The sequence below is a fragment of the Rhinatrema bivittatum genome, chromosome 3, assembly GCF_901001135.1.
Source record: "Rhinatrema bivittatum chromosome 3, aRhiBiv1.1, whole genome shotgun sequence".
Taxonomy (NCBI): Eukaryota; Metazoa; Chordata; class Amphibia; order Gymnophiona; family Rhinatrematidae; genus Rhinatrema; species Rhinatrema bivittatum.
In genome coordinates, this window is record NC_042617.1 from 353,421,219 (window position 1) to 353,446,659 (window position 25,441).

General features: G+C 44.9%; 1 long non-coding RNA gene across 2 annotated transcripts in view; it reads left to right on the forward strand.

The window, feature by feature from the left end:
- The first annotated feature begins 1,338 nt into the window (after positions 1-1,338).
- Positions 1,339-25,441, forward strand: part of LOC115088790 — a 148,612-nt gene continuing 124,509 nt past the window's right edge. The window contains exons 1-2 of one of the 2 annotated variants that reach the window (XR_003855882.1): positions 1,339-1,442; positions 2,283-2,569. This is a non-coding gene — a long non-coding RNA (uncharacterized LOC115088790). Of the gene's footprint in view, positions 1,443-2,113; positions 2,570-25,441 lie in introns of those variants that run through there. The other variant, XR_003855881.1, reaches the window with a different exon arrangement.

Below are 25,441 nucleotides of genomic sequence, written 5' to 3' on the forward strand. Positions count from 1 at the left end.
GGTTATCAGCACCATGATGAAACTAGAACCGAGGGTGTGAGTGAGTTCCCGGACCCCACCGCTGGACCACCAGGGAGTTTTGGTAAGTCTTGGGGGGGTCAGGAGGGTTGGGGGTTTAAATTTTTATTTAGACCGAATAAAACAGAAATCTGTTTAATACGTGGGGAGTAGCGACGTGTTTTGCCTCCCCACGTATTTAACAGATAGCAAAAAATAAGTTGCGGATTACAAATACGTGGAAAACGGATGCACACCTTTAGGGATCACTGTTCTCTGCAATACCGGCCTCTTCCTGCGTAACAGGCAATTACTTTTGTAAAACTTCCTGCGTTACGTAGGTCATAACACTGAAAGCATACTTTTTTACTAAACAGTACGTTTCCAGTGTAAATATGCCATCCTAATTATCTTGTGTGCTCATTGTCCTAGCTTAATTTCACTATGAATCAGGTTATTTTTCAATCCCTAGTACAATTTTCTGTATCTTCGTTATGTTTGCAAAATCTTGGGCTTCACCTATAGTCAGCATTGTATCTTGCTCTTTTGATTGGTTAGAAATCCTGGTCAGTCCATTAGCCACTGCACACTATGCAACTGACTTGGATTGATTGACAGTCTGGCACTTATTTTAGGGATAATTCCCTCATTTTATATCTCTGTATCCCTTTTTTGGTCCTTGGATATGTTTCCATCTGTTGATATCTGCCTTTACCTTTCTTGTAAAGAACACTCTTTTGATGCAAAGGAATCGCCAGATTTGTCTGGTTGACTCATCGCTTTAAGTTGTAATTCCTTTGACTTCAGGTCAGTTTTACCTTTGGAGGTACTCTAGTGATATTCATCCTCAAGTAAATTGTTATATACATTTTTACATTAATGTTATTTTATTTCACAGAATGTCTTTAAACCTGTTTGTTGAAATTTCCTTTTAAGGCAACATTGACTATTGCTGTGTACGCATTTGTCATCTCCATTGCTATATTAGCCACTGGTCTGTTCATCAATAATCCTAATGTTTGTTTATTTTGTTTTCTATCTAGAATTAATCTGTGGGTCCCTCTTGACACAGCCCCAATTGCAAAACACAGCCATGTTGGGGGACTGTATTGGTATTAAATATTCATCAATAAATTAGTTCAGCCAGCAAACTGAACTGTTACTGTTTTGCTTAAATTATTCTTTTAGACTGAACATTTTCATTTAATTATCACACATTCCTGCCCTTGTCAGCAACTTTATATATGTGACTCCTTTATTCCATCTGTCATGTTTGCAGGTAACTTAGCAACCAAATAAGGTCAGTTAGATCATAGTCTGATTAGAGCGAAGGTGAGAAGCAGCTGGGAAAAAAAGGAAGGAAGACCTATCAAGGTCAAGCATTTTTTTAACCAGCCTATAGCTGGCACCTGTATCAACTGGCCCTAATGCCCTGCCTCAAAAAGGTTAGAGTTTTCAAACTCTATTTTGAGATTTTCTTCTCTAGTGGATTTTAGAGGGGAAGGTTGTATTTTATGGAGCTTTCTCTGAATGAAAGAAAAAGTTTAAAAAGAGAAAAGAAGGAGATAGAAGTTGGGCAAAGTAAAGTCTTTGTTCTTCTCTTCACCGCTGCAGTGCTTACTGTGTCAGAGAGAAAGGGGCACTGGAATTCTGTCTGTCTGTTTACTGGGATAAGGAAGTGGGGAGGAACAGTGAAGAAGGGATTTTTACTGTTTCTGTCCATTGTAGTTCACTGCAGTCTAACCTTGAGAACAGCCAGAGACCTAAGTCCTGAGTTGGGAGCACTCATACACTGTGTATGTGTGAGAGAAACATTTTTCACACACTGTGAGGCCTGCAGACAGTAGGGATGTACATTTGTTTGAAATAAATGGGTACAATACAACAAATGAGTCCATATTATTTTCAGGGCCACGAAAATGAATGGGGGTTCCCACAAATGAAACAAAATATCTACATCTCATTTGCTTCCTATTCAAGTCTATTTCAGTTTCAAGTCTATGGCTATGCTTTATGTAAACTGGTGGAGGTAACTGTAGCAACCAACTCTTGATTATGTGAGCTCACAGCCTTGTTAGAACTGAGTCAGGACAAGTTGGCAAGGAAACCACAGAGAAGCAAATGATGGTGCAGTTTCTTTTTAGCAGCTGATAGCAGCTTTCTGTATCAAGTGATACTGATCCACTCCCACTTCTTGAGCATGTACAAGAAGCAATCTGTATTTTTTCTCTTGCTATTGGAGGGAAAGATGTATTTGTAGAAGCTCTCACTATATTTTTTTAAAGTTTAGGGGAGAGAGCAGCTGAGAGAGAGCCTCACCCGTGAGAAAATCAGAGCAGAGGGACTGCCGGAGCATAGTAACACCACCTGTTTCAGGACGTCGGAAACGCCTTCCCTGTGATATCATCTAGCTGGGACGTTTCCCAGCATAAAACCAGGGGCCTGCGGCATGCAGCCGCTGGCGCGCACCCCTTGTTGATTCCTGAACTCTTGGTTGAGAGGCCCATATTGCCAATATATGGGAAGGAAAAGAAAAATAAAGGTATTCCCTTCAGCACCATCTACTTCAACGGTAAGGGGTCCTGTGGACATTCATATTACTCACACAATAAATATTGATTCTTTAAACCCCAATCTAGAAGTTTCTTTTTCACCGGGGTCCATAAGGAGTCCTGGTCAGCATTCATCACCACAAAACTTAGAATTTGGGACTAATATTGGATTAGAAAATCCGAATGTATTGTCGGTTATAGAATCTCCTACAGATAAATTTGTTGATTTAGTAGGTGTAGCTGTAGGTGGGAGGGTGGAAACCCCGACACAAGCAACTACCATAGAGAGGGTTGATAATAGTATAGAAATATCTGATTTGAGAAATGTAACTTTAATTGATGTATGGAGATCTGTAAAAAATATGGAGAAACTTTTGACTCAGGCAATGATTCAATTTGCCTCCTCTAGTACTAAGATACAGAATAAGTTACAGGAACATACAGACCCCTTGGATAAGTTAGAGAGTCAAAGTGTGGCAAATGAACAACATGTTTCCAACATAAAATTGGCAAATGCTTCGTTTATTAAGGACAGCCTTGTGACACAGAGACAGATTGAAAATCTGGAAAATGGGATGAGAGTGAAAAATCTCCGTCTCTTAAATTTTCCTATCACAAGGCTGTTATCAGCAAATGAATTACTTCGAAAGTATTTGGGTGAGATATTGCAAATACCAACTATGTTAATCTCTCAAATATTTTATGTTCCTCGTACTAGAGTTAACAATGCTGATCAAGGTGAGATCTTTGATGTTGTACAAGATGTTAGCTCCAATTTAACATCCTTTTTGGAGGCATCAGTGGATGAGATTCCAACAAGGGCTACACTTTTAGTTACTTTTGTGTGTGAAACAGATAAAAATCTTGTTTTACAAAAATTCAAGAATAAAGATTTTTTGTTTTGTAGAGGGAAAATTCAGATTTTCCCTGATGTTGCAAAAAGTACTCAGGTAAGAAGGAAACAATTTATGTTGTTAAAAGAAAGAGTCTTGGCTCCGGGCGCAATGTATGTTATTAAAATTTCCTTGCAAGTGTTGTGTAACACTTCCAAGGCACACATTCATATTTTATGAACTGTCACATTTGGAAACTTTTCTTTTGGATAAATAAATTAGTAAATAAATCTTTATACTATTTTTGACATATTTAAGAGTTATGATGATTGATGAATAATAGTAGAAAGATATCTCTCATGGATAATATATGATAGTGTATGTAGATTTTCCTGATGTCGCACTCCCCGATTGAGGACTAATAGAATTTGTAATAGGATCTCTTATTTTGATGTATCTTTGTCTATGCAGTATATGGATGTTATATTTGTGTTTCCTATGTTTTTATTGGTGTAAGCATTGATAAATTCAATAAACTATAAAATAAAATAAAAAGTTTAGATAAGTTTGAATTTTGCACTGGTAAAGGGCTGCTTCTGATCATCTCTCTGCTCTTGTCTGTGGTCTCACTCAGGGTATCAGAAATACAGGGCAGTGCACCATTTCTGATTTTGATTTTCTCTTTCCTGGAGGAGGATCAGAGTAGGAGACAGTGTACAGGCTGTAGCAATGCTAGTGATTTTTTGTTTCTGGACAGTGAGTTGAACATAGCACACTGATAGACTGAAGAGAACAATCTAATCATGCTCCCAGTCTTTTTCGTTCTAACTAATATTATTTCTGTGTGGAGTAAGCAGTACTGAGTGCATACAGCACAGCACACATACACTATATTTGTCTATGTGTGTGTGTGTTTGTGTGTGAGACAGACAGTTCTCTATACAGTAAGTAGTACTGTGAATGGGAATACAGTTACATTTTCAATATATACATTCATATGTAATATCCAAACTCCCAGAAGGCAGTGCAATTCAACAAATTTCATCATGTCAGGAAAAAGTAGAGAAGGGAATTGAAGACTTGGCAGCTTTGGCAGAGGCCAAGCAATTTGTGCAGATGCAGCCCAGTCTAGTAACAGCAATTAAAAAAAGGCATTAGTCCTGCCTCTAAATTGAAAAGAAACTTATTTAGCCATGGAGTGGCAGTAATGGAAAATACTGGCAGCTCAATACAATGTTGTATATGCATTCAAAGTGATGTATCAGTCTTAATTGGTTTAGGATAGTAACCGCCGTAATAAGCAAGCTATCCCCACGCTTAATTGTTTACCCAGATTGTGAAGTTCAGTCCTTGTTGGTTTTTGTCTGAATGTAAATCCTGTTTTCCACATTTCCCCCTGCCGTAGAATCAGAGAGCAACACTGTATATGCATTCAAAGTGATGTATCATGCTAATTGGTTTAGGGTAGTAACCGCTGTAATAAGCAAGCTACCCCTATGCTTATTTGTTTACCCAGATTGTGAAGTTCAGTCCTTTTTGGTTGTTATCTGAATGCAAATCCTCTTTTCCACATTTCCCCTTGCCGTTGAAGCAGAGAGCAATGTTGGTGTTGCATTAACCGTGCGAAGGCTTTTTGAGTAAGTGTAGTAATCATCACCAGGTAGTAGCCAATATTCCAGCAAGCGACCCACATGGCTCTTCTCTTCATTCCCATCCTCTAGCCTTAATGGATCCACAGTGTTTATCCCATGCCCCTTTGAAATCCTTCACAGTTTTAGACTTCACACTTCCTCCGGAAGAGCATTCCAGGCATCCACCACCCTCTCCATGAAGAAATACTTCCTGACATTGGTTCTGAGTCTTCATCCTTGGAGCTTCAAATTGTGACCCCTAGTTCTACTGATTTTTTTCCATCGCAAAAGGTTTGTTGTTGGCCATGGATCATTAAAACCTTTCAAGTATCTGAAAGTCTGTATCATATCACCCCTGCTCCTCCAGGGTGTACATATTTAGGTTCTTCAATCTCTCCTCATAAGTCATTTTATAAAGACTATATCCACCTTTTTGGTCACCCTTCTCTGGACTGCCTCCATCCTATCTCTATCCCTTTAGAAATACGGTCACCTAGATAGGATTATAGACAGTGCTGGGGAGGAGCTGGCTGTCGTGGTACATGTGGGCACCAACGACATAGGAAAATGTGGGAGAGAGATTCTGCAAGCCAAATTTAGGATTTTAGGTAGGAAGCTGAAATCCAGAACCTCCAGGGTGGCATTCTCTGAAATGCTTCCTCCAGAGTTTCAATGTGTGGATGAGACAATGGTGCAGGGAGAGGGATTCAGCTTTGTAAGGACCTGGGGAAACTTTTTGGGAAAGGGGAGACTTTTCTCAAAGGATGGGCTCTACCTTAACCAGAGTGGAACCAAGCTGCTGGCACTAGCTTTCAAAAAGGAGATAGAGCAGCTTTTAAACTAGAACAAGGGGGAAAGCCGACAGTCACTCAGCAGTGCATGGTTCGAGAAATGTATCCTTGAAGGATACTAATGAAACAGGAGAGTTAGGGCATCCCAACAGAGAGATGTGCCTATAAGTAAAAAATCACCAAGGCTAATGATTTTCGAATTATCCCTAACAACTGAAAAGCAGGTTGTTAATACAAACAAAAAACATACTTTGAAATGTCTGTATGTCAATGCCAGAAGTCTAAGAAGTAAGATGGGAGAGTTAGAGTGTATAGCAGCAAATGATGAGATTGACATAATTGGCATCACAGAGACTTGGTGGAAGGAGGATAACCAATGGGACAGTGCTATATCAGGGTACAAATTATATCACAATGATAGGGAGGATCAACTTGGTGGGGGTGTGGCACTTTATGTCCGGGAGGGTATAGATTCCAACAAGATAAAGATGATACAAGAGACTAAGGGGCAGATTTTCAGAGCCCTGCTCGCCTAAATCCGCCCAAAACCGGGCGGATTTAGGCGAGCAGGGCCCTGCGCGCCGGTGAGCCTATTTTACATAGGCTCACCAGCGCGCGCAGAACCCTGGGACTCGCGTAAGTCCCGGGGTTCTCCGAGGGGGGCGTGTCGGGGGCGTGTTGGGGGCGGTCCCGGTCGTCGCGGCGTTTTCGGGGCGTGTCGGCAGCGTTTTGGGGGCGGGTACGGGGGCGTGGCTACGGCCCGGGGCGGTCCGGGGGCGTGGCCGCGCCCTCCGTACCCGCCCCCAGGTCGCGGCCCGGCGCGCAAGAGGCCCGCTGGCGCGCGGGGATTTACGCCTCCCTCCGGGAGGCGTAAATCCCCCGACAAAGGTAAGGTGGGGGCTTAGACAGGGCCGGGTGGGTGGGTTAGGTAGGGGAAGGGAGGGGAAGGTGAGGGGAGGGCAAAAGGAAGTTCCCTCCGAGGCCGCTCCAATTTCGGAGCGGCCTCGGAGGGAACGGGGGTAGGCTGCGCGGCTCGGCGCGCGCCGGCTATACAAAATCGATAGCCTTGCGTGCGCCGATCCAGGTTTTTAGCAGATACGCGCGGCTCCGCGCGTATCTACTAAAATCCAGCGTACTTTTGTTTGCGCCTGGAGCGCAAACAAAAGTAGGCCTATTCGCGGAGTATGAAAATCCGCCCCTAAATGCTCAGTAGAATCTATATGGGTAGAAATTAGGGATGTGCAGCCAGAAAGTATTTGTTGCATTTGGGATACGTATTCGTCGGGGGGCATTTCCATTGTATTCGGATGTATGGCGCCCCAATACATCGATATGTGAATTTGTTTTCCGGTTCCCATTAAAGTCAATGGGGGAAGGATTTCCAGCCTATTTTTGGCTGCAGAATTGAGGTTTTATTATCAATTTTGATGAAACTTCTGGGGAGCAATCTTCAGAACAATAAAAGAGCTCCAAGGTACTTAGACTGTGGCAAAGTGGCACCAAAGTGGCATGAATAGCCTAAGGTACTTTAAAGGGGTAAAGGGGTAACAGAAGTAACGCTCATTCTCGTGTAATATACATCAGAGTTATCAATCAAATCAATGCTTCCACATGTTCCCCCATTAAGATAATATGCTTTATTGTATATACTGCGCTTATTTCTTTCGCATTTATACTGTTTTAATGCATTACTTTTACCTTTATTTATTTTAGCTTATTTTCAAATCTACCATACCCATTGTTTTTTATAACTATTATATGATATTGATATCAAAAGTTTTCCTTCTCTTGTAATTATCTCTATACCATGTTACAGTTGTACGTTGTTATTATAGTTTTATAGTTATATGTAAAGCCCGTTGTCTTATAGTTATATGTAAAGCCCCTTCCATTTGGGCATCTCACTGTTTTATGTAAACCGGAGTGATTTGTATCTGATACAAGAACTTCGGTATATAAAAATTAAAAATAAATAAATAAATAAGTGGCAAGAGTGCTTTAACAGAGGCACAAAGCAGCAGCGAGAGTGTCAAAAACACACCAGAGCTTCAAAAGAGAGTACCGATAACAGATGCATGAACCCTCGAAGGCAGCACGACAGGCAAAGCAGCAAGACAAGTGGTATCAACATCCTACAGCACAATGAAGGGGGAACATAGCAAGCAGAAAGACTAGCACCAACACACTGAGGAACCATGATAGTGCAAGAACACCACAAGGAGTTGAGTGAGTCATCTGGTGATTGACAGGAAGGCAGAGTGGCAGAAAGTTAATAGGGGAAAGACAGGCTGGCAGAGCCAAGGTAATCAGGTCGCTGTGGTTTGATAAGGGAAAGACAAGGAGGCAAGACAAGACGAGGCTCAGCATGTGGCGGGACTGTCAACTAGGCATACTGTGCACCAGACCCATCTTGAAACAGGGACCAGGGAGTCTGACAAAAGTGCTAGGACCTGAAACATGATGAACTATGCCTGGGTGGGGTGGAGAATCTGCGGGTGCAGATTTTGGTGGTAGTAGCAAATATTCAAACAAGAGCCGGGGGAGAATTCCCTTTCCTATGAGTAGGAAAGGGCTCCCCAGAATGGGTTCACCCCTAAACAGCAGTTCAACATGGGTCGGAGGGTAGAAACAGGCAAGCTACACCTGGGGAGAGTTCCTTTCCTTTGCACAGGAAAGGGCTCCCTAAAATGGGTTCGCCTCTAAACAGTGGTTCAACATGGGTCGGAGGGTAGAAATAGGCAGGCTACACACGGGACCCCGAGGGACTTTAGTGTGAGAATATACTTGATAAAAGACAGGTAGGCCAGAAAGCAGTCAGACTACTGCTAGTGCTTGGCATAGAAAGAGGCTGATTTCAAAATGGAACAGCGGTTCAATATGTGTCGGAGGGTAGATACAGGCAGGCTACACCTGGGGAGAGTTCCCTTTCCTTTGTGCAGGAAAGGGCTCCCTAGAATGGGTTCGCCCCTAAACAGCGGTTCAACATGGGTTGGAGGGTAGAAACAGGCAGGCTACACACGGGACCCCGAGGGACTTTAATGTGAGAATATCCTTGACAAAAGACAGGTAGGCTGGAAAGGAGTCAGAGTACTGCTTGGCATAGAAAGAGACTGATTTCAAAATGGAGGAAACGACTGGAGGTAAAACACTAATAAAAAGGACTACATCAAGTGAAGTAAAATCCCAAATGCCAGCTGTTGTGTTAGAAGAAACAGAGGCTTTGAAGAACTTTACTATTCCGAAGCTAAGAAGAAATTCTAATAAAGTGTGCTTGGCACCTTGCAACACAGATGGAAGAGAGTACATACAGATGAATTATACTTTAGAAGAATCAAGATTTGATATGTGCTATCACCTGCACTCTTCCTTACATTTTCGTGATATGAAACTTGAATATACAAATGAGAATTGTCAAGGCCGAGGCGGAGGAGGTCGCTTTGCAAACAGCGGTTCAACATGGGTCAGAAGGTAGATAGATACAGGCAGGCTACACCCTGGGAGAGTTCCCTTTCCTTCGCGCAGGAAAGGGCTCCTTAGAATGGGTTCGCTCCTAAAGTGGGGGGTTTCCATTGGGGTCCATTGGGCTCTCGCTGGTCTTTTAAAATCAGGCTGGCTGCACCCTGGATCCCCAGGGACTGTAGTGTGAGAATATCCTTGACAAAAGACAGGGAGGCTGGAAAGCAGTCAGAGTACTGCTTGGCATAGAAAGAGGCGGATTTCAAAATGGAGGAAACGACCGAAGATAAAACACTAGTAAAAAGAACTTAATCAAGTGAAGTAAAATACCAAATGCCAGCTGTTGTGTTAGTAGAAACAGAGGCTTTGAAGAACTTTACTATTCTGAAGCTAAGAAGAAATTCTAATAAAGTGTGCTTGGCACCTTGCAACACAGATAGAAGAGAGTACATACAGATGAATTCTACTTTAGAAGAATTAAGATTTGATATGTGCTATCATCTAGGGATGTGAATCGTTTTTTAACGATTAAAATTATCGTCCGATAATTTTAATATCGTCTTAAATCGTTATAGAACACAATACAATAGAAATTCTAACGATTTATCGTTAAAAATCGTTAAATCGTGTTAGTGCGCACTAACGGGAGTTAGTGCGCACTAACTGAAAATGATACAAATTGACACTTTCCAGGTCAGTAAAGGTCAGTTAGGAATGAATATGTGTTCCTATTGGCTGGCTGCCCTCTTATCTATTGATGTTAACCAGGTTCCCACTGAGGTGATGGTTGGGGGGATGGGAAATGGAAATGGAAACTCAGGAACACTAACAGAAAATGATACAAATTATTGACACTTTCCAGGTCAGTAAAGGTCAGTTAGGAATGAATATGTATTCCTATTGGCTGGCTGCCCTCTTATCTATTGATGTTACCAAGGTTCCAACTGAGGTGATGGTTGGGGGGATGGGAAATGGAAACTGTTGGTAGTTGGCAAAAAAAGTAATGTGATCAGTCAATATGACTAGAACCTGTGCCCTATTCCTGATACCAGGGGTGTTGTGATCTTCCTGCACTCAGTGCCCTATCCCTGATACCAGTCTGAGACAGCTCCCTCCCTGCATTACTAGTGAGAGGCTGGCTTCACAGACAGGGGGGAGCTGCCTGACCCTCACTCCTGACTTCCCCCATATCCCAGCCAGTGAATGGTGTGTGGGTGAAGGGGGGGGGGGGGGAGGATGGTGAAGTCTGAGACAGCTCCCTCCTTGCATTACTAGTGAGAGGCTGGCTTCACAGACAGGGGGGAGCTGCCTGACCCTCACTCCTGACTTCCCCCATGTCCCAGCCAGTGAATGGTGTGTGGGTGAGGGGGGGGGGGGAGGATGGTGAAGTCTGAGGCAGCTCCCTCCCTGCATTACTAGTGAGAGGCTGGCTTCACAGACAGGGGGGAGCTGCCTGACCCTCACTCCTGACTTCCCCCATGTCCCAGCTAGTGAATGGTGTGTGGGGGAGGGGGGGGAGGATGGTGAAGTCTGAGACAGCTCCCTCCCTGCATTACTAGTGAGAGGCTGGCTTCACAGACAGGGGGGAGCTGCCTGACCCTCACTCCTGACTTCCCCCATGTCCCAGCTAGTGAATGGTGTGTGGGTGAGGGGGGGGGGAGGATGGTGAAGGGTGAGACAGCTCCCTCCCTGCATTATTAGTGAGAGGCTGGCTTCACAGACAGGGGGGAGCTGCCTGACCCTCACTCCTGACTTCCCCCATGTCCCAGCTAGTGAATGGTGTGTGGGTGAGGGGGGGGGGGGAGGATGGTGAAGGGTGAGACAGCTCCCTGCCTGCATTATTAGTGAGAGGCTGGCTTCACAGACAGGGGGGAGCTGCCTGACCCTCACTCCTGACTTCCCCCATGTCCCAGCTAGTGAATGGTGTGTGGGTGAGGATGGTGAAGTCTGAGACAGCTCCCTCCCTGCATTACTAGTGAGAGGATGGCTTCACAGACAGGGGGGAGCTGCCTGACCCTCACTCCTCCGGGGTATTGTGATCTTCCTGCACACAGTGCCCTATCCCTGATACCAGGGGTGTTGTGATCTTCCTGCATGCAGTGCCCTATCCCTATTAATACCAGGAGTGTTGTGATCTTCCTGCACGCAGTGCCCTATCCCTAATACCAGGGGTGTTGTGATCTTCCTGCATGCAGTGCCCTATCCCTGATACCGGGATGTGTGCAAGAAGATCACAACACCCCCGGTATCAGGAATAGGGCACTGCGTGCAGGAAGATCACAACACCCCCGGTATCAGGAATAGGGCACTGTGTGCAGGAAGATCACAACACCCCTGGTATTAGGGATAGGGCACTGTGTGCAGGAAGATCACAACACTCCTGGTATTAATAGGGATAGGGCACTGCATGCAGGAAGATCACAACACCCCTGGTATCAGGGATAGGGCACTGTGTGCAGGAAGATCACAATACCCCGGAGGAGTGAGGGTCAGGCAGCTCCCCCCTGTCTGTGAAGCCATCCTCTCACTAGTAATGCAGGGAGGGAGCTGTCTCAGACTTCACCATCCTCACCCACACACCATTCACTAGCTGGGACATGGGGGAAGTCAGGAGTGAGGGTCAGGCAGCTCCCCCCTGTCTGTGAAGCCAACCTCTCACTAATAATGCAGGCAGGGAGCTGTCTCACCCTTCACCATCCTCCCCTCCCCCCCCTCACCCACACACCATTCACTAGCTGGGACATGGGGGAAGTCAGGAGTGAGGGTCAGGCAGCTCCCCCCTGTCTGTGAAGCCAGCCTCTCACTAATAATGCAGGGAGGGAGCTGTCTCACCCTTCACCATCCTCCCCCCCCCCCCTCACCCACACACCATTCACTAGCTGGGACATGGGGGAAGTCAGGAGTGAGGGTCAGGCAGCTCCCCCCTGTCTGTGAAGCCAGCCTCTCACTAGTAATGCAGGGAGGGAGCTGTCTCAGACTTCACCATCCTCCCCCCCCCTCACCCACACACCATTCACTAGCTGGGACATGGGGGAAGTCAGGAGTGAGGGTCAGGCAGCTCCCCGGGGTATTGTGATCTTCCTGCACACAGTGCCCTATCCCTGATACCAGGGGTGTTGTGATCTTCCTGCATGCAGTGCCCTATCCCTATTAATACCAGGAGTGTTGTGATCTTCCTGCACGCAGTGCCCTATCCCTAATACCAGGGGTGTTGTGATCTTCCTGCATGCAGTGCCCTATCCCTGATACCGGGATGTGTGCAAGAAGATCACAACACCCCTGGTATTAGGGATAGGGCACTGTGTGCAGGAAGATCACAACACTCCTGGTATTAATAGGGATAGGGCACTGTGTGCAGGAAGATCACAACACCCCTGGTGTCAGGGTTAGGGCACTGTGTGCAGGAAGATCACAACACTCCTGGTATTAATAGGGATAGGGCACTGTGTGCAGGAAGATCACAACACCCCTGGTGCCAGGGTTAGGGCACTGTATGCAGGAAGATCACAACACCCCTGGTGCCAGGGTTAGGGCACTGTGTGCAGGAAGATCACAACACTCCTGGTATTAATAGGGATAGGGCACTGTGTGCAGGAAGATCACAACACCCCTGGTATTAGGGATATGGCACTGTGTGCAGGAAGATCACAACACTCCTGGTATTAATAGGGATAGGGCACTGTGTGCAGGAAGATCACAACACTCCTGGTATTAATAGGGATAGGGCACTGTGTGCAGGAAGATCACAACACCCCTGGTATTAGGGATAGGGCACTGTGTGCAGGAAGATCACAACACTCCTGGTATTAATAGGGATAGGGCACTGTGTGCAGGAAGATCACAACACCCCTGGTGTCAGGGTTAGGGCACTGTGTGCAGGAAGATCACAACACTCCTGGTATTAATAGGGATAGGGCACTGTGTGCAGGAAGATCACAACACCCCTGGTGCCAGGGTTAGGGCACTGTGTGCAGGAAGATCACAACACCCCTGGTGCCAGGGTTAGGGCACTGTGTGCAGGAAGATCACAACACTCCTGGTATTAATAGGGATAAAGCACTGTGTGCAGGAAGGTCACAATACCCCTGGTATCAGGATTAGGGCACAAGTTCTAGTCACATTGACTGATCACATTACTTGTTTTGTCAAGCTACCAACTGTTTCCATTTCCCATCCCCCATATACTGTCAGTGGGAACCTTGGTAACATGAATAAATAAGAGGGCAGCCAATAGGAATACATATTCATTCCTAAACTGACCTTAACTGACCTGAAAAGTGTCAAATTGCATCATTTTCAGTTAGTGCGCACTAACTCCCAGTTAGTGCGCACTAACTCAAGTTAGTGCGCACTAATCGGAAAAAACGATTTTTAACGATTTTTTAACTAAAATATCATGCCTAACACGATTTTCTTGCCCTGCCACACGATTTCTATCGTTAAGACGATATGGAACACGATTCACATCCCTACTATCATCTGCACTCTTCCTGGCATTTTCATGATATGAAACTTCAAAATACAAACACAAGTTTTCAAGGCCGAGGCGGAGGAGGGTGCCATGTGAACAGCGGTTCAACATGGGTCAACAGGTCCTAAGAGGTAGGCTGCAACACCGGGGATACTTCCCTTTCCTAAGAGCAGGAAAGGGCTTCCTTGGAATGGGTTGGCCCCTAGAGTGGAGCATGAGCCTTCAAAGCGTGGCGACATGGAGCAGGGTGTTACTGTGAACATGGTCTCACTGTGTTTGCCACCGTCTAATAACCTTGGACATCTTTTCTCGTTCTGAACATGGGTCAACAGGTACTAAAAGATAGGCTGCAACACCAGGGACAATTCCCTTTCTTTGAGCAGGAAAGGGCTCCCTGGAATGGATTGGCCCCTAGAGTGTATAATGAAACAAATTGTTAGGATTTAAGCATTTGCAAACAGATCATGACATCATAAGCAAGACGGAGGAAGTTCTCTTCTCTGCCCTGAAAGTAAAGAAAACTGTTTGTTTTATTTAAGGATCCATGCTGTGAAGGATTACTAGTTTTAATTGCCGGAGACTGAGGTTTCCCTTTGCAACAAAGGTTCATCCATTAGGACTGGACATAAGGCCTGGACAAACAAGCACAGCAGTCGAGGACAGAGTCAATCCCACCTAGGGACATAAGGCTTGGATGGTAGGCACAGCAATCGAGGTCAAACACTTGTAGGAACATAAGGCCTGGACTGCCAGGCAAAGCAATCGAGGACAGAGGTCAAGCCCACCTAGGGACATAAGGCCTGGACAGACAGGCACAGCAATCGAGGTCACACCCTTGAAAGGACACAAGCCCTGGATGGACAGGCACAGCAGGTTGTTTTTCTTAATTTATTTATATTCCTATTTTCAAATGTTTCCAGCACTTCATAGTCGATCACACTCAGGTACTGTAGGTATTTCCCTATCCCCAGAGGGCTTACAATCTAAGTCAAACCCTTGTAGGAACATAAGGCCTGGACTTACAGGCACAGCATTCGAGGACAGAGGTCAAGCCCACGTTTGGACATAAGTAGATGCCAGCCCTCCAGCATCTGTCTGATGCATGCTAGAATATTGGCTACAGTATGGGCATGGTCCATCAGGTGGGTGTGCAGTAAAGCCCACCTCCACCCTGATACTTGTTCAGTAATAGAGCTGCTGGCTTCCCCCTGCCTCAGCAAGGTCCCACCAGTGTGCTGTCAGGGAGAGGTAAGAGTGTGCAGTGGACCGTCAGGCACAGTGCTTGAGGTCAGGCCCTTGTAGAGACGTACGGCCTGGACAGTGGACAGACAGGCACAGCGCTAGAGGTCAGGCCCTTCTAGGGACGTACGGCCTGGGCAGTGGATGGTCAGGCACAGCGTTTGAGGTCAGGTACATGTGCTGCAGTGCTTATATTATCTGGAGTATAGGAGGCAGTTGGAGCTGCTGCAAGGCTTTCAATTGCTTTTATTCATCTTGCCATTCACAGGCAAAATTTGGAAACCCAAGCAAAGGTAGATTTACTTTGAAAAACACTAGCATTTCCATCAACTTTGGTGCCAGCCTTGAGCGGTGAGGGCTCATGATATCCCCTGTCATTGAAGAGACACGTTCACTGGGCACACTGGTTGGTGGACATTACAGATATCACTGAGCCACTTTGGCTAGGTGTGGCCAGACAGTGGACTTGTGTGCCCAATATGCCAGCGGATCTGTCTGCATGCTCTCTATCGGCTCTGAGAGATACCGTGTCACTGACATCTGTGCTGGTGTCTCCTTTGCTTGGGCGGGCTGAGAGTCACTCATGACAGCTGCTTTCTTTCTCGCCCCTTGCACAACAGATGAATTTTTATGGGCAACATGCCTTGTGCATTCTGAAGTGGAGGAGGAGGTACTATCTGTCGCTGACACAGTGCTGCTCCTGCTTGGGCTAGCAGCACAACTCTCTGAAGTGCCTGCTGTTTCCACCTCTGCTTCAAGCCTTATGGGTCTCTGCCAATGGCGCTCCTGTTCACGGACCTTTGCTAACAGCAGGTCCTTCACCAATAAGAGACAATCGTACTGTAGGGTGAGTTTCCCTTTCACACGAGGATCACAGACTGTGGTGAGCATGTATTTGCGGTCTTCTGTTAAAGGCGTTAATCTCTCTTTCACCTGCTGCTGCAAAACGCCCAGACAATCCAGCACCTCAACTGTCATTCCCTCTTCCTGTTTAAAGGCCTCCATATGTTCATCCAGGAGATAAACTATAGGGATGATGTCAGCCAAGGTGGCACTTCTGGAACTCAGCTCCTCCGTGACATCTTTGAAGGGCTTCAGGATTTTTACCAGCTGACTCATGACTAACCAATCATGATGCCCTAGGGGATTCTGCACACCTATGTCCATTGTACCAGAAAGTTCATGAAGGGGTGTCTGCAGCTCCAATAACCTCTCCAGCATCATAAAGGTAGAATTCCACCGGATGGCAATGTCTCATTCTCTTCACTCCTTCTGGCATGTCCACTATGTTGCAGATCTTAGTATCATACGCAAAAAGACAAGCCTTACCTTCTATCCCTTCTGCAGTGTCACTCACAAAGATATTGAACAGGACCAGTCCCAACACCAATCCTTGTGGCACTCTGCTTAACACTGTTCTCTCTTCAGAGTAAGTTCCATTTACCATCACACATTGTCTTCTGTCCGTCAACCAGTTTGCAATCAAGGCCACCACCTCGGCACCCACTCCTAAGCTTCTCATTTTATTCACAAGCCTCCTGTGCAGCACTGTATCAAAAGCTTTGCTGAAATGCAAGTAGATGACATCAAGCACTCTTCCTCTACCTAATTTCCTAGTCACCCAATCAAAATCTGACAGGACCTTCCCCTGGTGAATAAATGCTGCCTCTGGCCAACAATTCTTCTGACTGTAGATAGATCACTATTCTTTCTTTCAGCAGTGACTCCATTACCTTTCCTACCACCTAGGTGAGGCTAACCAGCCTGTAGTTTCCAGCCTCCTCGCTGCTCCCACTCTTTTGAAGCGGGACCACCACCACTCTTCTCCAATCACTCGGCACTACTCCTGTTCCTAGGGATCTATTGAACAGGTCACACAGCAGACCCACCAGCACATCTCTGAGCTCCCTCAGTATCCTTGGATGGACCTCATCAGGCCCCATGGCTTTGTCCACTTTTATTTTTCCTAGCTCTTCCCATACATTCTCTTCTGTAAACGGAGATACATCTACTCCACTCCCCACCAGTTTCTTGTTAACTAGCAACGGTCATTCTCCAGGGCCCTCTTTAGTGAACACCAAACTGAAGTATTTGTTTAATATTTCTGCCATTTCTTCGTTTCTTTCCACACATTGATCCTTTTCACCTTTCAATTTCATTATACCACTTGGAACTTTTCTCCTTTCTCTGATGTATCTGAAAAATGTTTTGTCACCTCGCTTTACCTCTTTGGCAATCCTTTCTTCTGCTTGACTTTTTGCTGTCTTGATTACTTTCTTCGTTTCCCTCAGTTCTACCAGATATTCTTCCTTGTGCTCCTCCCTTTGGGATCCTTTATATTTCTTGAACGCTGTTCTTTTAGCTTTTATTTTGTCAGCCACCTCCTTTGAGAACCAGATAGGTTTCATTTTTCTTTTGCTTTTCTTTACTTTTCTAACATATAGGTTAGTTGCCTTGGTAATTGCTCCTTTTATTTTGGTCCATTGTTGTTCCACATCTCTCTTGTTCTACCAGCCTTCTAGTTCTTCTTCCAGATACTTCCCCATTTCATCAAAGTTCATGTTTTTGAACTGCAAAACTCGGGTCTTCGTGCTTCTTCTCCGTATCCTATTTGTGATATGAAACCATACCGTTTGATGATCACTGGTGCTGAGGTGGGCACCCACCTGGGCATTTGATACATTATCTCCATTGGTGAGCACTAAATTATAGCTCCCTCCCTCTTGGGTTCCATTAACATTTGTTTGAACAGAGCCCCTTGCAGGGCATTTACTATCTCTCTACTATTTTTAGATTCCGCCGAAGGGATTCTCCAGGCTACATCTGGCAAATTAAAATCTCCAACAATTACCACTTCTGCCATTCTTTCACATCTTTTGGATGTCTTCAACCAGATCTCTGTCAAGCTCTTCCATTTGATTTGGAGGCCTGTAAACCACTCCAATAAAAATGGATGCTCCATCATCTTTTTTTAGGTTGGTCCATAGTGCTTTTTCTTTACCCCATCTTCCTTGCATCTCAGATGCTTGGATATTGTTTCTGACATAAAGAGCCACTCCTCCCCCTTTCCTGTCCTCTCCGTCCTTCCTTAACAAGTTATAGCCAGGTATTGCCATATCCCAATCATGAGATTCCGTGATCTACGTCTCTGTGACAGCAACAATGTCTAAGTCCGCCTGTACCATTAGGGCTTGCAGATCTGGGATTTTATTGCCCAAACTATGAGCATTTGTGCTCATAGCTTTCCAGCTTTTCTCATTCAGGTTACTGCTTTTCTTGCCAATTATTTTATTTAGGCAGCCTATATCAGAAAAACAAACCTAGAGGTGGGTGGGTAGAGGGGTAGGGTAGGAGGGAGTTAAACAGTTAACACTTGGTCAGGGCTGTTCACTGGACACTGTATCTGCTATTGATTTTGAACAGACCCTCCCCCAGATTTGACTAGCTAATTTAAGCTTTTTCGCTGGCTCTCCCCAAGAAGTTGGACTTCTTGTTGTCTCCTTCAATTTCAAAGCAGACTGAGGAGGAGTTGATTACCTCCTGCATTGCACTGAGTCATCTACCAATAGCCCATCCTAGGGATAGTAAATTCCCCATCTTCTGGCTTCTAGATGGTTCAATTAGTCTTTTAGGTCCTATAGAAATCCAAGTTTCATATCAAGACCACTACAGGCCTCCTCCAGAGATTTCCTCTGGCTTCTCCCTGACCAGGGCTTTGTCCCAATTTACAGGTCGATACAGTAAAGTGTGCTCCGTCGGAGCGCACTGTCAGCCTGCTCTGGATGCGTGTTTTCCCTTACCCCTTATTCAGTAAGGGGAGGAAAACACGCGGCCCACCCGCGGCACCTAATAGCGCCCTCAACATGCAAATGCATGTTGATGGCCCTATTAGGTATGCGCGCGGGATCCAGTAAGTAAAATGTGCAGCCAAGCCGCACATTTTACTCTAAGAAATTAGCGCCGACCCAAAGGTCGGTGCTAATTTCTTCCGGCACCAGGAAAGTGCACAGAAAAGCAGTAAAAACTGCTTTTCTGTGCACCCTCCGACTTAATATCATGGCGATATTAAGTCGGAGGTCCCCAAAAGTAAAAAAAAGTAAAAAAAAAAAAAAATTTGAATTTGGCCTGCGGCTGTCGGGCCGAAAACCGGACGCTCAATTTTGCCGGCGTCCGGTTTCCGAGCCCGTGGCTGTCAGCGGGCTCGAGAACCGACGCCGGCAAAATTGAGCGTCGGCTGTCAAACCCGCTGACAGCCGCCGCTCCTGACAAAAAGGAGGCGCTAGGGACGCGCTAGTGTCCCTAGCGCCTCCTTTTCCCCATTTTTCCCGCATCACCTCATTTAAATACTGAATTGCCCGCACCGGCGAAGGGCTGGTGCGCGCGCCGGGAGAGTGGGCATTCGTCCGCTCTCCCGCGGTCTTACAGTATCGACCTGTTAGTTGGTGCCCTTTGCCACTCATTTGGAGCCTTAGAGTGTTCTTGCTACTGTGGGTGGCTGCTTTGCACCTCCCATAGTACTTTGAAGTCTTTCTGCTAATCTGCTGCTTTGATCCTTTCTCAGTGATTTGGAGTTTTTACTAAGACACCTTTGCTGCTTTGCTCTCTGTCGTGGTGCCTTGGGCTGTTCATACCGCTCTTGGTGCGGTTTTCTCCTTCTTTTGTTGCCTTGGGGTGTTCATGCCACTGTTTTTAGAGACCTTCGCCCTTCTCTAAGTCACATGCTTGTGGCTAGCCACTTGCACGTTTCAGGGGTTCAGTTAGAGAGAAATGAGGTAGAAGGCTTTTCATTTCCCCGGGCACTTCTTTTAATTACGCATCATCATATAGTTCCCCATACTTTCTTTCTCCCATTTTCAATTGGAAGTTCTTCTTCCTACTTTTTGCCCTATGGGTATTAATTTGTTCTGCATCCTTTATATGTAATGCAGTTGTGTATCACAGGAGAGTACTCATCAGTATTTGATGCTCAACTCTTTTTGGTCTTGTACCAATATTAGTGGGGTCGCTCATGTCTGAAAAACTTCCTGCAAATTGTCTTTGGTTTCTTGAGAAAGAAGCTGTGTCTTGAAAACATAGATAAAGAGAATGAGGAAGTAATTATAGTCCAGAGTTCTAAAGCTGCCTGTAGATCAAGGTCATTTGGATTTGTCACTTTTAAACCTTGTGAGAGATTTGGGGATTGTTTCATTTTTGTGATTGTGTTTTTAGTTCTTTCTCAGGTTTATGGGGCATGTAATGAACAGAATGCTTTCCACAGCTGCTTCAGCATAAGACATAGGGAACTTGCTAATCTGATGAAATACATGCTAAACAGAAACTTCATTAGTGCAACAATGGGAAGCATGTGCATTAACATCTTCATGCTATTATACTTTCCCCAGCAACCCCATTCTGTTCCTTTTCAGGTTGAAACTCACATAGTTGACACTGCACTATTATGAGCAGAATTTGCAGCTACTTAGGTTCCATTACCATTTTTATTCTATCTCCCCTTCCCATCTAGCCCAGCCATTGTAATGACCATCCTTGAAGCACCAAAGGGAACATGGTCCCGCCAGAATCCAGTGGAAGGGCTTATTATATAAATCAAAAGGTGTTACTGCTGTATAAATTCTAAAAGTTCCTCCCTCCTGGGGATTGGTACAGAGAAAGGAACTCAAGTGTTCTGCATAACAACTCATAGCACTGCCATTGGCCCATGAACCTGGCACTTCAGGGTATTTTCAAAGCAGTTTTGATTTGACAAAGGAACCTCTGCAATAAAGATCACCATGCATGTTATAGGTCTAACAAGAACACTAAACAAGGATTCAGTAACATTAGTGAGGATACAATACAAGTAGTGCCAACCTACATGTACATATTGGAGTATCATATGCAAATGAAACTTTAATGGGCACAGGGTAAAATAGCATTGTATGCTCTCCGCCATCGGCTTTTACTAAGGCTTGTTAAGAAGAAAAATGTAATACCTTCTTTGGGTTATATATTACATTTTTATCAAGCTCATAAGAACATGCCATACTGGGTCAAACAAAATGATCCATCAAGCCCAGTATCCTGTTTCCATCAGGATAAGAACATAAGAACATAAGAAAATGCCATACTGGGTCAGACCAAGGGTCCATCAAGCCCAGCATCCTGTTTCCAACAGTGGCCAATCCAGGCCATAAGAACCTGGCAAGTACCCAAAAACTAAGTCTATTCCATGTAACCATTGCTAATGGCAGTGGCTATTCTCTAAGTGAACTTAATAACAGGTAATGGACTTCTCCTCCAAGAACTTATCCAATCCTTTTTTAAACACAGCTATACTAACTGCACGAACCACATTCTCTGGCAACAAATTCCAGAGTTTAATTGTGCGTTGAGTAAAAAAGAACTTTCTCCGATTAGTTTTAAATGTGCCCCATGCTAACTTCATGGAGTGTCCCCTAGTCCTTCTACTATCCGAAAGAGTAAATAACCGATTCACATCTACCCGTTCTAGACCTCTCATGATTTTAAACACCTCTATCATATCCCCCCTCAGTCGTCTCTTCTCCAAGCTGAAAAGTCCTAACCTCTTTAGTCTTTCCTCATAGGGGAGTTGTTCCATTCCCCTTATCATTTTGGTAGCCCTTCTCTGTACCTTCTCCATCGCAATTATATCTTTTTTGAGATGCGGCGACCAGAATTGTACACAGTATTCAAGGTGCGGTCTCACCATGGAGCGATACAGAGGCACTATGACATTTTCTGTTTTATTCATCATTCCTTTTCTAATAATTCCCAACATTCTGTTTGCTTTTTTGACTGCCGCAGCACACTGAACCGACGATTTCAATGTGTTATCCACTATGACACCTAGATCTCTTTCTTGGGTTGTAGCACCTAATATGGAACCCAACATCGTGTAATTATAGCATGGGTTATTTTTCCCTATATGCATCACCTTGCACTTATCCACATTAAATTTCATCTGCCATTTGGATGCCCAATTTTCCAGTCTCACAAGGTCTTCTTGCAATTTATCACAATCTGCTTGTGATTTAACTACTCTGCACAATTTTGTGTCATCTGCAAATTTGATTATCTCACTCGTCGTATTTCTTTCCAGATCATTTATAAATATATTGAACAGTAAGGGTCCCAACACAGAACCCTGAGGTACTTCACTGTCCACTCCCTTCCACTGAGAAAATTGCCCATTTAATCCTACTCTCTGTTTCCTGTCTTTTAGCCAGTTTGCAATCCACGAAAGGACATCGCCACCTATCCCATGACTTTTTACTTTTCCTAGAAGCCTCTCATGAGGAACTTTGTCAAACGCCTTCTGAAAATCCAAGTATACTATATCTACCGGTTCACCTTTATCCACATGTTTATTAACTCCTTCAAAAAAGTGAAGCAGATTTGTGAGGCAAGACTTGCCCTGGGTAAAGCCATGCTGACTTTGTTCCATTAAACCATGTCTTTCTATATGTTCTGTGATTTTGATGTTTATAACACTTTCCACTATTTTTCCTGGCACTGAAGTCAGGCTAACCGGTCTGTAGTTTCCCGGATCGCCCCTGGAGCCCTTTTTAAATATTGGGGTTACATTTGCTATCCTCCAGTCTTCAGGTACAATGGATGATTTTAATGATAAGTTACAAATTTTTACTAATAGGTCTGAAATTTCATTTTTTAGTTCCTTCAGAACTCTGGGGTGTATACCATCCGGTCCAGGTGATTTACTACTCTTCAGTTTGTCAATCAGGCCTACCACATCTTCTAGGTTCACCGTGATTTGATTCAGTCCATCTGAATCATTACCCATGAAAACCTTCTCCATTACGGGTACCTCCCCAAAATCCTCTTCAGTAAACACCGAAGCAAAGAAATCATTTAATCTTTCTGCGATGGCCTTATCTTCTCTAAGTGCCCCTTTAACCCCTCGATCATCTAACGGTCCAACTGACTCCCTCACAGGCTTTCTGCTTCGGATATATTTAAAAACGTTTTTACTGTGAGTTTTTGCCTCTACGGCCAACTTCTTTTCAAATTCTCTCTTAGCCTGTCTTATCAATGTCTTACATTTAACTTGCCAATGTTTATGCTTTATCCTATTTTCTTCTGTTGGATCCTTCTTCCAATTTTTGAATGAAGATCTTTTGGCTAAAATAGCTTCTTTCACCTCCCCTTTTAACCATGCCGGTAATCGTTTTGCCTTCTTTCCACCTTTCTTAATGTGTGGAATACATCTGGACTGTGCTTCTAGAATGGTATTTAACAATGACCACGCCTCTTGGACATTTTTTACTTTTGTAGCTGCTCCTTTCAGTTTTTTTCTAACAATTTTTCTCATTTTATCAAAGTTTCCCTTTTGAAAGTTTAGCACGAGAGCCTTGGATTTGCACACTGTTCCTTTTCCAATCATTAAATCAAATTTGATCATATTATGATCACTATTGCCAAGTGGCCCCACCACCATTACCTCTCTCACCAAGTCCTGTGCTCCACTGAGAATTAGATCTAAAATTGCTCCCTCTCTCGTCGGTTCCTGAACCAATTGCTCCATAAAGCTATCATTTATTCCATCCAGGAACGTTATCTCTCTAGCGTGACCCGATGATACATTTACCCAGTCTATATTGGGGTAATTGAAGTCTCCCATTATTACTGCACTACCAATTTGGTTAGCTTCCCTAATTTCTCTTAGCATTTCACTGTCCATCTCACCATCTTGACCAGGTGGACGGTAGTATACCCCTATCACTGTAGTCTTCCCTGATACACAAGGGATTTCTACTAGGGATGTGAATCGTTTTCCATATCGTCTTAACGATAGAAATCGTGTGGCAGGGCAAGAAAATCGTCTTAGGCACGATTTTTTAGTTAAAAAATCGTTAAAAATCGTTTTTTCCGATTAGTGCGCACTAACTCGAGTTAGTGCGCACTAACGGGAGTTAGTGCGCACTAACTGGGAGTTAGTGCGCACTAACTGAAAATGACACAATTTGACACTTTTCAGGTCAGTTAAGGTCAGTTTAGGAATGAATATGTATTCCTATTGGCTGCCCTCTTATTTATTCATGTTACCAAGTTTCCTACTGACAGTATATGGGGGATGGGAAATGGAAACAGTTGGTAGCTTGACAAAACAAGTAATGTGATCAGTCAATGTGACTAGAACTTGTGCCCTAACCCTGATACCAGGGGTATTGTGATCTTCCTGCACACAGTGCCCTATCCCTAATACCAGGGGTGTTGTGATCTTCCTGCACACAGTGCCCTATTCCTGATACTGGGGGTGTTGTGATCTTCCTGCACACAGTGCCCTATTCCTGATACCGGGGGTGTTGTGATCTTCTTGCACACATCCCGATATTAGGGATAGGGCACTGCATGCAGGAAGATCACAACACTCCTGGTATTAATAGGGATAGGGCACTGCATGCAGGAAGATCACAACACTCCTGGTATTAATAGGGATAGGGCACTGCATGCAGGAAGATCACAACACCCCTGGTATCAGGGATAGGGCACTGTGTGCAGGAAGATTACAATACCCCGGAGGAGTGAGGGTCAGGCAGCTCCCCCCTGTCTGTGAAGCCAGCCTCTCACTAGTAATGCAGGGAGGGAGCTGTCTCAGACTTCACCATCCTCCCCCCCCCCCTTACCCACACACCATTCACTAGCTGGGACATGGGGGAAGTCAGGAGTGAGGGTCAGGCAGCTCCCCCCTGTCTGTGAAGCCAGCCTCTCACTAGTAATGCAGGGAGGGAGCTGTCTCAGACTTCACCATCCACCCCCCCCCCCCCTCACCCACACACCATTCACTAGCTGGGACATGGGGGAAGTCAGGAGTGAGGGACAGGCAGCTCCCCCCTGTCTGTGAAGCCAGCCTCTCACTAGTAATGCAGGGAGGGAGCTGTCTCAGACTTCACCATCCTCCCCCCCCCCCCCCCTCACCCACACACCATTCACTAGCTGGGACATGGGGGAAGTCAGGAGTGAGGGTCAGGCAGCTCCCCCCTGTCTGTGAAGCCAGCCTCTCACTAGTAATGCAGGGAGGGAGCTGTCTCAGACTGGTATCAGGGTTAGGGCACTGTGTGCAGGAAGATCACAACACTCCTGGTATTAATAGGGATAGGGCACTGTAAGAGATGACTGTAGTAGATTGAATAAAGATCTGATGTTTCTGCTCTCCTCACACCAAACAAAAACAACACACAAGCAGAGAAGCCCTTCTTACAAAGCTGAGCTAGTGAGTTAAGTAGGAGGAAAAGTAAACATACTGGTGCCAGTGTGGCTACTTAAAAAATACACTTACCAACAATCAATTACATATATTTGAACTGTGTACAGTTCCAGCCAGGACCACCTTTCTAAAATGCACAGTGATTGGCAAATTCAACATGCACTAGCATTTCAGGTGCCTGCTAACAAAAATAATAAACAAACAAGTTCTAGTCACGTGAGTGCTGATCATTACATTACTTTTTTT